We start from the raw sequence: 17223 nt of genomic DNA, 5'->3' as shown, positions 1-17223 counted from the left end.
CTATCCCTTCCAATCTTCCCATCCTCCTACAAGGACCCTGTTCAGCATAGCAGGTGAGGCTCCTGGGCGAGGTACTGGTTGTATCACCACGACCCGAAGTCTTAAGCTCCAGGACACTGCCCTTAAGGTGGTAGAGGTGGGATCCCTCGCTGAGTCCGAGAGAAAGATCAACCCTAGAGGGTAAACGGATTAAGAAAGGAGGGAAGGAAAAAAATTAAATTGTATAACAGTTCAACAAAAATGTATGGAGGATATTTGTGGGCATGTTTGGCTACCATTAGTTTTATTGTTAATGACAAAAATTCTTTTAAAATGTACCGGTATCTTTTAAATTAAACCATCACAGGCGAGTACATTTGTCTGCTTGTTCATACTACAAGCTTAAAACCCACATGGTTTCAGATTATCTCACGTGGCTTATCAGGAAAATAAAAGAAGTTGCTCACAATAATAAAAGTTTAATGAATGGAAGAAATGGCTGAAAGTAAGGGTAGACTCTGTGACCACTGCCTTCGTGATGTACATTACGAAGGCAGTGCTGTGACCTAGGCAACGCCGTGAATGGAAAGTAGAGTGCACAAATCATCTTCGTGGTTTGCATGGTAGTAATGGCAAAACAAACTAGGTGATCGTATTAATTAATTGATAAATATATATTTCCGTTGACTTTTCAAGAAATGCAAGGCTTTTCCTGTACTACAGAGACGATTTGGAAGATTTTGTTACAAACCGCACCTTTTAACTCCCTCTGCATTAAAAGCTTGAGTTTTGTGAAACATACATGTTAGCGTTTTATATATAGAATATTGGAAGTGAGTACTGTATATTTATTTTCTTAAGGAAGGCCTTCCTTGCTTGTGCCAGTTTGCATTTTTTGTCCTCCTTACTTTTGCCATCGTTAGTTATTTTACTACCCAAGTAACAATATTCACCTCATTTCTTCCAGACTTCATTTCCTAATCTAATATTTCCTGCAACACCTGACTTCGTTCGGCTACACCCATTACTTTTGTTTTGGACGTATTTATTTTCATCTTGTACCTCTTCCCCACGACACGAATCAGCAATTTCTTTAGATCTTCTGCAGACTAAGATAAAATAACAATGTCGTCGGCAAATCTCAGAGTTTTAATTCCCTCTCCGTGGATTGTGATTCCCTTTCAAATTTATCTTCGATTTCCTTTAACGCCTGTTCTATATAGACATTGAAAGACAGAGGCAGGAAAACTGCAGCCCTGCCTCACTGCTTTTCGTATTGCTGCCTCATTTTCAAAGCCCTCGATTCTTATTACTGCAGACTGATTTGTGTGCATATTATAGACAATTCTTCTCTTCCTATAGGGCCTATCTGATCTCGATCACTTTGAGAATCCCAAGCAGTTGGTCCAATCAACATTATCGAATGTCTTTTATAGACCTACGAACGCCATGTACGTGGACCTGTCCTTCTTAATTCGATCCTGTAAGTTCAACGTAATGTCAGGATTGCTTCACGTATTCCATACATTTCTTCTGAAGCCAAACTGATCTTCTACCAAATCAGTTTCAATTTGTTTTTCCAATCTTCTGTAAATAATACGTGTTAACATTTTTCAGGCGTGAGATACCGGTATTAAACTAATGATGTGGTAGTTTTCACACTTGTCAGCATCCTTGGGAATAGGTATAACAACATTCTGCCTAAAATCGGAAGGCACTTATTCTGTATCATACACCTTACAGACTAAATGGAATCACTTCGCCATGCTGGTTTGTCCTCAGACAGTCAGTAATTCTGAAGACATGTCATCAATTCCAGGGGCTTTGTTCCTATTTAGGTCTCTCAAAGCTCTGTCGAATTTTGACGTCAAATCGGGGTTTACCATTTCATCAGCATCAACAGCGTCATCTTGTTCCAGTACCACATCATCTACTTCTTTCCCTTGATACACCTGTTGGATATGTTTCTGCTATCTTCCTGCCTTGTCTTCTTTCCTCTGAAGTGGTTTCCCACCTGAGCTCACTATATTCATACACCTCGTTCCCCCCCCCCCCCCCCAGCGAGCTCGATAGCTGCAGTCGCTTAAGTGCGGCCAGTATCCAGTATTCGGGAGATAGTAGGTTCGAACCCCACTGTCGGCAGCCCTGAAAATGGTTTTCCGTGGTTTCCCATTTTCACACCAGGCAAATGCTGGAGCTGTACCTTAATCAAGGCCACGGCCGCTTCCTTCCCACTCCTAGCTCTTCCTTGTCCCATCGTCGCCATAAGACATATCTGTGTCGGTGCGACATAAAGCAACTAGCATTCTTTTTTCCAAAGGTTTCCTTGCTTTTCCTAGGACAATACAACTTTCAACATCTTTGCACTTCTCTTTCAGTTATTCTTCTTTAGCTGTCCTGCACTTTCTACATTTTTTTTTTTTTTTGCTAGTTGCTTTACGTCGCACCGACACAGATAGGTCTTATGGCGACGATGGGACAGGGAAGAGCTAGGAGTGGGAAGGAAGCGGCCGTAGCCTTAATTAAGGTACAGCCCCAGCATTTGCCTGGTGTGAAAATGGGAATCCACGGAAAACCATTTTCAGGGCTGCCGACAGTGGGGTTCGAACCTACTATCTTCCGAATACTGGATACTGGCCGCACTTAAGCGACTGCAGCTATAAAGCTCGGTACTTCATTCTTTAATCGCCTATATTATTTTCTACCCTATCACTTTTTTGCATTCTTGTACTTCCGTCATTCGTCAATCAGGTCTAGCCTCTCCTGATTTATGCACTGATTCTTAGTTGATCTTTTCATTCTTCCTAACCTGTTTACAACAGCAGTACTGATCTCATTCTTCACGATTTCCATTCTTACTCTATTGTGTTTCCTTCTGCCTTTTCATTTAGTCCATGTGCAACATCTTCTTTGAAACAATCCCTCACAATATTTTGTTTAAACTTTTCTAGATCCTATGCCCTTGCATTTCTTTCTTTCTTTCTTTCTTTCTTTCTTTCTTTCTTTCTTTCTTCAATTTCTTCAACGTCAGATGGCATTTCATGACCAAAAAATTATGGTCAGAATCCACGTCTGCTATTTGGGGAAGTTTTGCAATTCAACACCTGGTTTCTGAATCTCTGTCTAATCACAATGAAATTTACTTGATACCTCCCAGTGTCTCGTCCATGTGTGGAGTTCGAACCAAGTATCAGCAAGGACTAAATTATGATAGGTGCAGAATTCAACCAGCCGACTTCATCTTTCATTCCTTTGTCCCATTCCGAGTTCTACTGCATTCTCTTTTCTTCCTTGGCCTACTTCTGCATTCCAGTCTCCCATCACACTTAGATTCTCGTCATATATTATTTCGATTTTTTCTACGTCCGCTCTACTAGTAGGCGTATAGACCTGCACTATTGTAGTGGGCATAGGCTTGGTGTCTGTCTTGACAACAATCTTTCACGATGCTGGTCACAGTAACTGCTGCTCTATTATATCTTATTCATTATCAGACCAACTACTGTTTCCTCTGTTTGATTTTGTACTCATAATTCTGTAGTCGCCTGTTCAAAAATCCTGCTCCTTCTGACAATGTACTTCATTTACACCACCTACATCTAACTTTAGTCTATCCATTTCCCTTTTCAATTTTCTAACCGAGCACAACGATTCATAGTTCTAACATGCCACGCTCCAACTCGCAGAATGTTAGTATCCATCTTCCTGATGATGTAGTCCCCACCCAGATATTCGAATGGAGGATTATTTTACTTGTGGAATATTTTACCCGTGAGCAAGCCATCATCAGTAATAATTCATACAGAGACAGCTGCATGTCCTCGGGAGTTATTTACGGCTGTAGTTTCCCGTTTCTTTCAGCCGTGTAGCAGTATCAACATAGTTAAGCCATGTTAAATATTATTACAAGGGCATATCATTCAGTCATCTACAATGCCGCCCTTGCAACTTCCGAAAGGCTGCTACCCATCTTTCGATGAACCATTTGTTAGTCTGGTCTGTCGATACATTCCCATCCGACGTGGTTGCACCTGCGGCTCGGCTATCTGCTTCACTGGGACGCTCAAGCCTCCCCATCACGGCAAGGTCACATGGTTCGCAGGCGAGGTAAATATCTATGTATTAAAAAGAGTTTACTAAAAGCAGCTTGGGCAAATCCGTCCGTCAGTTCTACTAGACCGATCTGCTTTGTTTCTATTTTATTATCTCCGGAATTACCTGCCGGTGAATCATGAGACATTGATAGATCTCTGAAGTTCAGCCAACTTTGAGTAATAATAAAATAAAATCATTAAATCATCACTCGAATAATTGCAGGTGAAGGCTTAACCTTATACGCAATACATTCTATACTTAGCAGGTTGCTAAGCGACTAACACTTTCATTAATTCTGATATTTGTGATTTTCATCCTTAGTAATGTCATTTGCATGCAGCCATATTTGATTACTATCTGTCAAGCCGAGGAGAATACACTTTCTCTGATGATGGAAGAATAGTATTCTCTGCTAGATTCTCTTTAATTCTCTGACCTTCCCCAACTTCCGAATATAAGCAACAGATGGCAGAACGTTCCTAATGACTTATATGCTGCTAAGAAAAAAACAGGCTACGTACGTACAGACGGGAAGGTATAAAGTCGACATCTGTATAACATTAATAAAGCGCAAGGACAAACGCTTGGAAAAGTGCGTAGTGTATTCTGCCGTCACCGAGAGAACCGAACCTGATGTAAACAAAGAACATAGTGTATCCGTATGTATCCATCCGCGGTCTGAATGCTGATTGCAGGATCACTGGGCTTCTTCCAAGCACATGGCAAGAACCACGTGGGCTGTCTTTGAACTGTCGTTACTTCGCCTGGTTGCGGCGATTACGTCACACTTAGTTCTACATAGACTTGCCGGATACCACTGATTGACACGCAATTGTGACGCGGATTACGAGACAAATTATACTCACTGTTCGCGAGAAATAAACAAAAATCGAATGGCAAATGACGTTGGATATTTAACATATCAGAAAAGAAAAGTAGACTTGAATTTATGGCCGAAACGTAAATACGTAATCAATCAATCAATCAATCAATCAATCAATCAATCAATCAATCAATCAATCAATCAATCAATCAATCAATCAATCAATCAATCAATCAATCAATCAATCAATCAATCAATCAATCAATCAATCAATCAATCAATCAATCAATCAATCAATCACAACAGCGCATATAAGTAAAACTTCACACATTTAATATTTCAATAAAATAAAATTCTAGAGAGGAACATACAGCATAGACAAGGCAATATTAAAACAATAAAAAAAGTGCAGTACTTTACCTAACCAGAATCTGATAAAGGACGAACTCCTTCCAAGTCGGATTCCTCTCTCGCCTCTTCATCACTGCTGCTCGCGTCATTCAGATTAATGACCAAACGGTCCACAGTTATATCGCACAGAACGTCCAATTTCCAAAATGTCTCCTCTTCCCCCACCACGTGGTGAATAAAGGCTTGCCACATTTCAGCGGTTACGTTATCCAGAGCTTCATTAATTAATGTCCTGACTTCTGCCAGTTTGAATGTTTTATTATTGCGTGCAACATGTCCCTTCACCTGGCTCCACACCAACTCAATCGGATTAAAAACACAGTGATAAGGAGGAAGTCTCAACACCGTATGATCTGCTTCCTCTGCCAGTGTTTCAATAACAAACCTGTCATACGTTTTCGTCACACTGTGGTTTTTTATCACTCTGAGTAGTTCATCTTTCACCATATCTTTCCCGTAGGTAAGACCTTTTGCCTCCATCCACGCGATAATGTCATCCTTACGCCACGATCTGGTTTGAATACGATCTAACTTAACACTGTGATATGACGCATTGTCCATAACAATCACACTGTTAGGTTCAAGCAGAGGTAAAATTTTCTTAAACAATGCAGTAAAAACTTCACCCGTCATCTCCTCATGAAAATCATTCGTTTTCTTCGATTCCATCATAAATTCTCCACCCTCTAAAAACCCATCGTCACTTCCTATGTGCAATAAAATTAGTCGTCTTCCCTTTCCTGTCGGATTTTTTAAACCTGTACTTAATACTGCTTTGAATGCCTGTTTCTTACTCTTTATGTTTGTATCTACCCACACTCTGGAAGTGGTATGTCATTCGTTTACCCACGTTTCATCCAAATAATACAATTTTCGCCCAGCTTGCCTAAATGCACGAATTTTCCGCAAATAATCCCTCCGCCAAAGCAGTATGTCTTCGCGATCAAAAACAAGGTTTTTCCTATTTCTTTTAACAAATTCAAAACCTATTTCCCGAAGAAGCTTGTAAAATGTCGTTCTTTTAAAATTAGGTAGTTGGGGATCATCATTCACAAAATCCATTATTTTTTACGACTGTTGTCTGCTCGTTTCTCTCGAAGAACTGATGTACTTTACGCCGCACAGCACTTCTAACAAATTCATCGCACTGAATCTCTAACACAGGTTTCTGGCGCTTCTAGGATTTCTCAGGTGTTTTTACCAATCCTTGGTGCAGTCGTTCGCTGCGCGCGGAATTAATGCTCCACTCTGAAACACTAGTGAACTCGGACGTCAACTTCACAATGTCCTTTAAAGTGGGATATTTCTCACAAAATTTCTGAAACACATTCAATACAATTGTCTTCTCGCCACTTTTCAAAGGCTTCCCTTTGCGATGCTTAACGAACTCAACTCGGTGATCCATATTACACAAGAACAAGTAATGTTACACTCACTCACTCACTCACTCACTGTATCTGCTTGCTTCCATGCTCACAGATTTACAAAATGGCGGGTTAAGCACGAGGGCATGCGTCCCTGGCGCTCTCCAATTTGAAATGCTTGTTTACATTAAATAACAATGAATATTGTACCGGGCGGTACACCTCCACGCTGCTTATTTAAACTTTGCGCCAGTTGAAACTCCCCTTCTGGAAGAAGTCTGAACTTTGTCTTATGTGTTAATTTTCAAGTTACCTTGGAAATTTTGAAGTTTCTGAACTGTGTTGTTTTCGATGTATTTTTGTTTTGCTTGTAGTAAGAAGTGTGAACATTCTCTTCTAGAGGACACTACTGAAGAACTACAACGGTGCACCCTAGTGCGAAGTGAAAGAACTGTTTTTTTGGAGAAAATTTAATTTCAAAAGTTTGTTCTTTGCTAAATTTCTTTCAGTCATTGTTTAAGTTGGCAATATTAACCCTTTCTTTCCCCTTGTTTTGAATTTAGCCAATCCCGAATTTCTCGAATTAATTTTCCACCAATAATATGTTTCTTCTTCGTATTGTGTAGGGGGTTTCTTGGTGAACCAATAAAATCCTTGTGGAAGGGTGTTCTTATTCCAAAAACGCCTCGAACTTTCCGCGAGAGTATATAAACTGCTGATTTTCGGGTCTCGGGGCCACTTCAGTACCATCTTTCAGTGTGTTAAGTACATAGCAGGGGGCGGGAAGCGCCTCTTTCTTCGGGGAGCAGTTCAACACCAAGGTAATGGCCTTTTAATAACTTCTTTTCTTGCTAGCTCAGCAGTTTAACTCTCGGGGCGGGTCCGAAGCGTTTCTACCATGTAACTTTCCCTAAAATGTAAAGAATCTTTGTATTTATTCTATCTTTTAAGCTTCATATTGGGATAGAGAGTGCTTAACCCTCTCGAGCTCCCTCTCATAGTGCATTGAGGTGAACTTATTTTCACAACCGTTTCTTCCTTAATGTAATGTAAATTGTTCTTTTTTAAAGTCACCTCCGTAGTATGGGATTAGCCCTTGCATTAGCGGCCTAGAGCCAGATTAGGTTTTAAACAAAAGGTATTAGGAGTGCAGATCGCCTCCTCTCAAATTGTTATTTTAGAGGTCATGTACTTAACCTTTTTCTCACTTAATAGACCTCAGTAGGTTGGGTATGTTACCCCTGTGTCCATGTCCTTAGAGGACAACTTGAAGGTGGAGTTTGGTGTGGCCTTTGATAGGCTTAAAGTTGAGAGCGAGTGGCTCTTTTTCGAAAATTGAGTGTTGTATGCCTCGAGGAGGCTTTAATGTGTAATTTGGAGCAAGTGCTCCTGGGCATGAATGGGGTTTTCTGCCCCTTTGTTGAATTCTGTATATCGTAAAGTCGGGCTAATTGCTCACGAATTGTGTGTCTGGCTCTCGGAGCCCAAATCCTGTAATTGTACATTCTCGATTAGTGGTTTTGCTACTCTGTACCTGCCATTATTGTTATTTCTTGTTTTTTGCTAAGAAAATATAACCTTGTTAAATTTTAAATTCACTTTAATTTCGTAGCCTGAGACCTGTTCACCCCCCGCACCTTCTTTCACCTCTAACTACCACGGAAAACTCCGTAACAAATATAAATCGTGTTTTGTATATTTTTATGATTTAAATTATTTGAGGAATTATATTTCGGACAGTTTGCATGTATGATCGCATTCGCCGTCATGTGGCTAACGAACTATTTTCATGTCTCCGCGTAGGTGTCCCGCGGCAGCACTAACCAATAAATGTTAACCCAACCACGTGCAGATCTATCTCCGAGCACGTGCTCATGTTTACACCACGACTGGTTCTCTGGGTGAATTCTGTATAGTTACCTGAACCAGTTTGCACTATCTCAGGTAAGATACGGGCGAATGGTCGAAGCACAGACAATATTGTGTGGACAGAATTATTATAAGCTAAATTACAAATGAATCGGGTTATTTATATATATAACTCGCTGGGGCCATCAAGGACCACGTTAAGTCTTGTTGCATTTGACACTGAACTTGGCCTTCTTTAGAGCCCAAATTTCCCTCATTCTTTGTGAGTGGGCCTGCTTACGCTCCTCTGTCCAAGGGGCACCGTGTCTTCCCTTCGGTTGCTCGTCTCGGTTAAGCCCGTTCGTCAATATTTTCTTGCGGAAGAGATCTCTGTTAAGGGCGTCTTCAGCTGAGATATGTAGCATTTGCAGGTCTACTTTGGGTATTTCTAAACCAGGGAATTGTGGTTTTGGGGTTTGAATAAAAAAGTGAAAGAGTTCTTTAGTTAACTTTCTTCCGTCCATTCTTTTCAGATGACCGTAAAATCGTGCCCGTCTTTTTCTGATTGTGTCGGTAATTTTCTCTATTTTGCTGTAGACTTCCTCATTGGATCTCTTTTGATGGATTCCATTTCTGTACTTTGATCCCAAGATTCCTCTCACAATTTTGCGTTCTTTTTTCTCCAGTTCTTCAAGGGGTCCTTTGTTGACATTTAGAGACAGGGTTTCGGCTGCATATAGAACTACTGGCTTCAGAACTGTTTCATAGTGACGTATCTTGGCGTTTGGGAAAGGCATTTTTGTTGTAGATTGTGCGGAATGTTTGGTAGGCTATTTCCTGTTTGCGTACTCGCTCCTGAAGTGCTTTTTTGTCCAGTCCATTTTTCATGATTATCTCACCCAGGTATTTGAATTTGTCTACTCGGGTGATGTCCCCGTATTTTGTATGGAGTTTTGGTGGAGCCTCTTTAATGTTAGTCATTACTTCTGTTTTCTCAAACGATATCTACAAACCAGTTTGTTCGGCAATTTCGTTTAAAATTTCAACTTGAGCTCCAGCGGTTTCTATGTCGTTTGAGAGAACAGCAATATCATCGGCAAATGCTAAGCAGTCTGTTGCGATCCCCTTGGATTTGGTTCCTATTCTTAATGGACTGTAGTTGGTTTCCTGTAATCTCACCCGCCAGGTTCTGATGATCTTTTCAAGAACACAGTTTAAGAGTATCGGGGATAGCCCATCACCTTGTCGGACTCCTGTTTTGATGTCAAAGCGATGCGAGAGACATCCGTGGAACTTCACTTTGGATTTTGTATCGGTCAGGGTGGCTCTAATTAATGCCAGCAGTTTCAAATCAACTCCAAATTCATTTAAGATGTTTAACAGGACTTCCCGGTCAATGGAGTCGTACGCCTTCTTGAAGTCCACAAAGACAGACGCATACTGCTTGGACCTTAGTGTATAATATCTGATGATCGTTTTGAGATTTTGGATCTGTTCAGCTGTTGAGCGACCTTTTCTGAACCCTCCTTGGTATTCACCTACTTGATGTTCGACTTGTGCTTCCAAACGCTCCAGGATGGCAAGTGATAGAATTTTGTAAGTCACGGGTAGCAAAGATATTCCTCTGTAGTTGTTGATGTTCTTCATGCTTCCTTTTTTTTTGTGTAATGGATGAATCAAAGCTATTTTACAATATTCGGGTAGCGTCTCCTTGCTCCAAATTTCTTCTATTTGCTTTTGCAAGATATCAAGTGATTCCTCTGGGGCATATTTCCATAGTTCTGCTACTACTGAGCCTTCCCCGGCGCTTTGTTATTTTTGAGACGGGCAATGTGGCGCTTAATTTCGTCTCTGTCGGGTGGTCTGGAATCTGGGTACCTGAGTAATGGTTCTTCTGTCTCAATGGGGCTTTGCGGTTTAGAGCAATTAAGTAAATTCTTGAAGTAGTCTGCCAGAATGCTGCAATTTATCTTCATTTGACGTCGACAGTGTGACGTCCTTTCGCTCAAAGCATAGAGATGGTGGTTTGTAGCCAGTGAGTTTGCATTTGAAGGCCCTGTAGTACTCTCTGCTTTAATTCTTCCTAAAGTTTTGTTCTATCTTTTTAATGAGAGATTTTTCGTATTTACGTTTCTCAGTTCTGAACACCCTAGCTGCTTGGGTACGTTGGGTTTTGTAGGTTTCTCATTCATTTTCTGATTTCGTAGAGTAGTACTGTTTCCACGCATTGAGTCCTTCTTTGAGGACTGATTCGCAGGTACTATTTCACCAGGCATGCTTTTTGCTTCTCTTGATTTCTGCAACGTCTTTGGCGGCCTCAACAAGGAGACTTTTGGTCTTGTTAAAGTCACAGTCATTTGGGCTAGCCTTCTCCTGGAACTCCTCGACCCTTTGCCGAAGTTTATGATTGTCGAAGCGTGTGATCTGTTTGGTTGTCTTCCTTGTGTTTGCGGGAATTGGTTTGAATTTGATAAAAGACATATAGTGATATGAGGCCACATTGATGCCTTTCTTTATCCTGAGTTTCATAATCTCAGGGCTGTTTCTCCTGGAGATTGCAACATGATCTATTTGGAACTCTCCGAGAGTTTGGATGGGAGAACGCCAAGTCATTTGCTTTCTGTGTAGATGGCGAAAGTGGGTCGACATGACCTGCAGGTTGTGATTTTCGCAAATGGACACCACTCTTTTGCCGTTGGGATTGGTTCTTTTGTGAGCAGGGTAATTTCTATAACTTTCTTGTACTTCTGTTCATACCTAGTTGGGCATTGAAGTCACCCAAAAGAAGCTTGACATGGTGTTTGGGGATTTTGTTTAATTTTTCATCCAGTAGGTCCCAGAAATTATCAACTTCGTCCGGATCAGACTTGTTCTTGTCGTTTGTAGGAGCATGTGCGTTAACTAGGGCGTAGGTTTTCTTCGCGCATTAAACTGTGAGTATAGACAATCTGTCATTCACAGGTTCGGAATTTGCAACCGATTTAAGGATCTTGGTAAAACAGCAAACTCGGTTCCAAGCAACACAGCTCCATTGAGGATTCCTCTTTGAGCTTTGTTCTTGAAAAATCGGTAGCCTTCGGATTCAAACATTTCTTCATCCGGGTACCTTGGATATCTGATTTTCGTGAAGAGCTTTGGTGAAGGTTTTCAGCTTGCCAGTTTGTGTGAGTGAATTTATGTTGAAAGTTGCTAGAAAGGTTTTAGATTTTGGTCTGAGTTTTTGACTCTTCGGGGTACATCGAGACGCTCCGACTCGTCTCTTGCATGATGTCGAGTCTCCCTCAGAATCTGAACGAGACTCGTGCGCCGTGGCGTTCACGACGAGGGATTGATCCGAAGATTTACCCTCTGGGGTATGTTTCTTGAAACGTTGTGCCATCATGCTTCTTGACTTGAGTTTGCTTTGGACGGGTACCCATCCTTTTACAACTAGGGTTGTTAGCCCTAGAGGTTGCCTCAAGATGTTGGTTCTGGTCATTTACCAGTCTTTGCCGTAACCCTGGCAAGGGACAAGTTTTTTTTCACGGTGGTATTTTATTTCCCTACTACCCTCGGACTCTGCTGGCGGCAGAGCCAGCGAGCTTCCCCATTCCCAATGGGACGCGCCCGATGGAGGTAACTGGTAAATCCCCGGTATTTAATATTCATAAAACTATTGAAAAAGGGGAGTATAACAATATGATTGCGACAGGTATATCAAGACGAGATATCTGACTTCTTTATAAGGAATTCTGCGCAACAGCACAGGTCCACTAGTTAAATATTAATACTGCACTATTTTATCCACCACCATAGTCTAGCAGTCTTCCGCTTATTTAATCTGCTTTCGGGTCTTGAATCTGCAAAGGTTCTAGGAATGTATGGTTGGTAGTGATTCGTGTTCTGAGGAAAGTACAATTAGGCAACCATCTTCTCTTAACACTAATCAGAGTGAAAACAGGAAGAAATCCGACTCTTCCAAAAATCAAGGTTTTGGCAAAGGAAAGGGAAAGCTCCCGAAGGGCGTGAAAATGAGACTCCCTAGGCCTCGCAAACCTAATACCGCTGGGGTCGTAAAAGAACAAGAGGTAGCTAAGATAGGGCAGTAGAAAGTGAGGAGCCTCCCAACTTGGGAGTCTTTTATTCGCCTCTTACAACAGTCACGGGATACTCTGGATGCATTCTACCCCTCCCTCCGTACCCACAAGGAGTCTGTGAGCATATGACTGTACATCACAAGGTAGCAATAACTACTTTACATGAAGCAACAACGCTATAGTTTCACTTTAAACAGCGCATTTTTTTCCGAGCCAATTGCACCCATAAAGATACGGTAGTTTTAAAAAAAGAAAGGAATACCGTTATACAAAATGAAAGATCTATTTGAAATATCGCCTGTGGTTGTCGACATACTTAGTGAAAGGAAAACTTCAGCAGTTGACATATCACTGACAAATATCACTAATGGAATCAAAACACGAACTTGCATAAAATGAAGGAAGAAAACTACGTGGTGACGCACGCATTGAGGAAGAGTATAAGGTTTCCGGTCCATGCCGAGTTTTTCAGCAGGAACGAAAATGTTTGTAATACTCAAGGAACTTGTAACTGAGTCAGATCATAGTTACTGAACCTGCCACAAGGCAGTTTCATGGAGGCAGTAGGTGAGTTTTTTTTTATCAAAGTAAAGCCTGATTTTCTATCTCCTTGATACGAATCATTTACTTTGGAAAGTAGGCCAGCATAAGTATTCACTTGTTTCGAAATATTTAAACAACTAGCAAATGTACCCATGCTTCACTACGGCATTCTACATTGTATACAGATTTCTACGTAAATTACTGTACGTTCAGCGAGTAAGATTTTATTAAATTGCATGCCTGTTAGCGTTATCCGAGAAACACTACGGGGAAGTCCCCATACATTGTTTCTCATGTAAGGTGCGCATTGAAGGGTTTTCATCATGACAGGCCCCCTTTCCTACTGCCATTCACAATCGTGTTCGGGAGTTTCTACTATAACGCGAGGCTCATTTGCCTATTGCCACTCACATTCGAGATGGGGAGTTTTCATTATAATGGCAGGCCCCTTGCCTACTGCCAGTCACAGTCAATTTGGGGAGTTTTCATTACAATGGCAGCCCCTTTCCTACTTCTAGACGTATTGCAGTTGAGGATATTTCATTACAATGGCAGGCCTCTACCCTACTGCCAGTCAAAACTGAGTTGTGATGTTAATATTAAAATGACAGGCCCCTTTTCGTAATTCCAGTCACAATCGAGTTTGGGGAGTTTTGGTTATAATGGCAGGCCTTCCTGCATACTGCCAGTCACAATGGAGTTGGGTTGCTTTAATTGCAATAGCAGGCTCCCTTGCGAACTAGCAGTTACAATCGAATTGGGGTGTCTTCATTATAATGAGAGGTGCACTTTCCTACTGCGAGTCACAGTTGGGTTGGGGAGTTTTCATTATAATAGCAGGCCACTTTGCCTACTACCAGGCACAAAATATATGGGGAATATTGTTTATAATGGCGGGTACCCTTGCCTACTGCCAGACACAATCGGGTAGGGGAGTTCTGACCAAAATTGCACGCTCCCTTACCTACTGCAAGTCAAATCAAGAAGAAGGGGATTTTTCATTACAATGGCAGGCACCCTTTTTAATCCCGTTACATTTAGTTAGGGAGTTTCTGTTATAATGTCAGGCCCCCTTTCCTACACTCACCGAGGGGAGTTTTGATAGTCACTATCGATTTGGGGAGTTTCAAGTATAATGCCACGCCCCCTTTCTAAATCGCTACAAATAGGATTCAATATATATACCCAATAGACAGAAATACGAAAGTATATGCACGTTTATAATTGCAGACCATTTCGAGATTAACTGCTGCTAAACGGTCGTCATATCGACAAACATATTGCCCCATCATACGCCCTTTTTAGTGGTCTACATGGCTGGTCCTATGACATTTTCTCGCATCTCCTCTATTTATGCGTTAGATTAAATTGGGGTGAAAAATTGGGATATTTTAAAGAAAATACATTTTTTTCGCATAATTATGTGGAAACTAGAATAATGAAATTTGGCTCTCGTATGGCCACCGGTCGTGTCAATGTGCGTGCCGAATTTGATGATTATCTTTCCTGTAAGTGTGTCAAAGTATAAAAAGCACAAAATTTACATAAAATCGAGAAATGCTGCTCTCTCTAACGTACAAGGGATCGAGATACGACAAAACGTCATAGGATCAATGTTGTAGATCTCTTCATGCTGAGTTCGAATGTACTATCTGTTTTGTGATACGACTTACTGTTTAGCTACCAGATACCTCGAAACGAAGATCATTACAATTCCCTCCATATTTCGACATTTTTCTGGGGTAAAATGTTAAACATTTGAACATCTTGGAATTTTTCCAAATTCCAATTTTCTAGCTCGTCTGGCAGATTGTGCCGTCATTTGAGCGGGGAGGGGCAGAATTAGGACATTCAGGAATTTAAGCCCACGAAAAATATAGGTCATCGCTTTGGAAAAGTATACCCTACAGAGTGAAAGAAATGTTTGCACATGCGTTCTTATGCTGAGCTCCAAATTTATAAACCCCCCAGTCTGGCCACTTCGGAAACTTTTTGGAATTTTCGATTTTTCCAGGGATCCTGAGGCCATCATCTACTCTGGTAGCGAGTGTTACATTTCTAAGATGCCTCGAAATGCCTCATTAATTCACGTCTTCCGTTTGTATATAAGCCCTAGAGAGATTTGAAGGTTAATTCATCTTTTCACCACTAATTTCTAAGTCTCGGTCACTATTCATAAAGAGAGGCGCGGTAGCCCAATTACGTGTCACTGGCTTCTCACTAAGGTAGCCACATACCGAATCCCAACCAGAGCAAGTGGGAATATTGAAATGAAAAGTCACATCCCTGTCGTTCAGATTCTACGTAAAACAGAAGGCCGTGTGACTTCGATCGCGATATCTACAGTTACGTAAGATTGCAAGTTTGTTTACTTTGATGCACAGAAATTTAAGGATTAAGGAGCATTACACAATAACAATTTTCATTTTAGTTTTTCACGTACCATTTACAGATCCCTTCTTTCTTCATCTCCATACTAATTTTCATACAAACATTCCTACTAGATATTTTAAACTTTAATGAAAAAGAAGCCCGTCTTGTGTCCGTGGTTATTATTATTATTATTATTATTATTATTATTATTATTATTATTATTATTATTATTATTATTATTATTATTATTATGTAATTAGCTTTACGTCGCACCGCCACTGATAGGTCTTATGGTGACGATGGGATAGCACAGGGCTAGGAGTTGGAAGGAAGTGGCTGTGGCCTTAATTAAGGTACAGACCCAGCATTTGTCTGGTATGAAAATGGGAAGCCACAGAAAACCATTTTTTAGGGCTACCGACAATGGAGTCGAACCCACTGTCCCCCCGAACGAAAGCTCACAGCTGCGTGACCCTAACCACATGACCACTTGCTCGGCGATGGTCGTTAAGGTGTTAAGTATGACACCATAGTTAGCCGGTTCGAGTCCCGTTGGTCGAAAAAAGTTTTCACCTTCAGAATATTGGAGAGGTGGTGGTATACAGAGTTATTCACCTAAGATGTTACACGGAAATAACGTGTAAACCATTAAAGATTTCGGTATTCTGTTTTCATATTCATAAATGGTACCCAAGAACTTGCAAAATAATGTGCTACGTATTCTCAAGGGGTGATTAATAAATAATAACCGAGATATTAATACTAAAACCATATTTTTAAATGGAACGGAACAAATTCGTGCAGCTAGCCTAACAGTTGAACTGCGTCAAAGTTCAAATATGTAAGTATTTTCGAAATCGGACAGTTATTTTCTGAGATATCAACAAGAACAACATGCGCGGTTGTGCATGCCGCATTAGACTGCGTGCAGTAGGACAAGGACATATTGACACGCAATTAGTTTCCTGGGTGTGATTGCAGCCACAGAATGGACACCAGGCATGTAAGCATATCGTACACATGTGATGGGTTGGCAAAGTGTGTATGACAGGCGAATTCATGACAGAACAGGGAGGGTTAATGTTTTTAAAAGGAATAAAATAACAACTTTGACTTGGTACCTTTGAGATAGGCCACGGCCGACGTCCTTTCCAAATCCTTCCCATTCCCATTCAAGGGAAAAGACGCCAAACTGAGCGCAACATGTCATACTGTACATGAATTTCAAAACAAAACAAACAACAACTTTAATGTTCCTTCCCCGTTAAGTGTTCGCTAGTCATACAATAAAGTTGCACACGCAGGGTATGTTACAGTACATCACATTTTGCGTACGATAGTTTACAGTACATGCCTGGTATCCGTTATGTGGCTGGAATCAATGCCAGGAAACAGCTTGCGTGCCAATACGTCCTTGGCCGAACGTACGCTGTCTGATGCGGCACACAAAAGCCCAAATGCGGTTTTTATTGATATCTCAAAAATTAACTGTCCGATTTTGAAAATACTTACATATTTGAACTTGTACGCAGTTGAACGTTTAGGCAAGCTGTATATATCCGTGCCATTCCATTTTAAAATTTGGGGTTAGTATTAATATCTCGATTATTAATTACCACATGAGAATAAGTAGCACGTTATTTTACAAGCCCCTGGGTATCACTTACGAATATGAAAACAGAATACAAATACCTTTAATGGCTTAGACGTT

Source organism: Anabrus simplex, chromosome 7, assembly GCF_040414725.1.
Source record: "Anabrus simplex isolate iqAnaSimp1 chromosome 7, ASM4041472v1, whole genome shotgun sequence".
Lineage (NCBI taxonomy): Eukaryota > Metazoa > Arthropoda > Insecta > Orthoptera > Tettigoniidae > Anabrus > Anabrus simplex.
Note: the sequence above shows the minus strand (reverse complement) of the source record.